General features: G+C 46.5%; 1 protein-coding gene across 1 annotated transcript in view; it reads right to left on the bottom strand.

Moving 5' to 3' along the window:
- LOC119582286 overlaps positions 1-441 on the bottom strand; it is a 57,240-nt gene that overhangs the window by 39,526 nt on the left and 17,273 nt on the right. The window lies entirely within an intron of this gene.

Raw genomic sequence — 441 nt, 5'->3', positions numbered from 1 at the left:
GATCAGAAATCTCTTCCCGTGCGGAAACCGAGATAATCGATGGCGAAATGAGGATTATTTTATATTAGGGATTAAGGAATTACAGATTTCTTCCTTTTCCATTTTTTTTTTCGGTACGAGAGAAGAGGGAAAGACGGAGGGTCGGTAGGGGGAGAGGGGGGAGAGGAGAGGGGGATCGGTAACAGATCTCCCTCTCTCGAGTCCGAAACAAGGATTAGGACGTGAGCTCCTTGGGATCCGAGAACAGGATTCGGACACGGTTGATGAAGGAGGTAAATTTAAGGTCCCGCGTTGGAGAATGAGGGCGATGGAGAAAAGATGATGATGGAGGAGGGAAGGAAGCGGATGAGGGATGGTGATGAGGGAGGAGTTAATAAGAGAAAGAGGAAAGAGGAGAAAAATGTGATGAGGTAATGAACATTCACATATAGATGGGTGAAA

The sequence above is a fragment of the Penaeus monodon genome, chromosome 15 (assembly GCF_015228065.2).
Source record: "Penaeus monodon isolate SGIC_2016 chromosome 15, NSTDA_Pmon_1, whole genome shotgun sequence".
Lineage (NCBI taxonomy): Eukaryota > Metazoa > Arthropoda > Malacostraca > Decapoda > Penaeidae > Penaeus > Penaeus monodon.
This window is presented reverse-complemented; position numbering and strand designations above follow the sequence as displayed.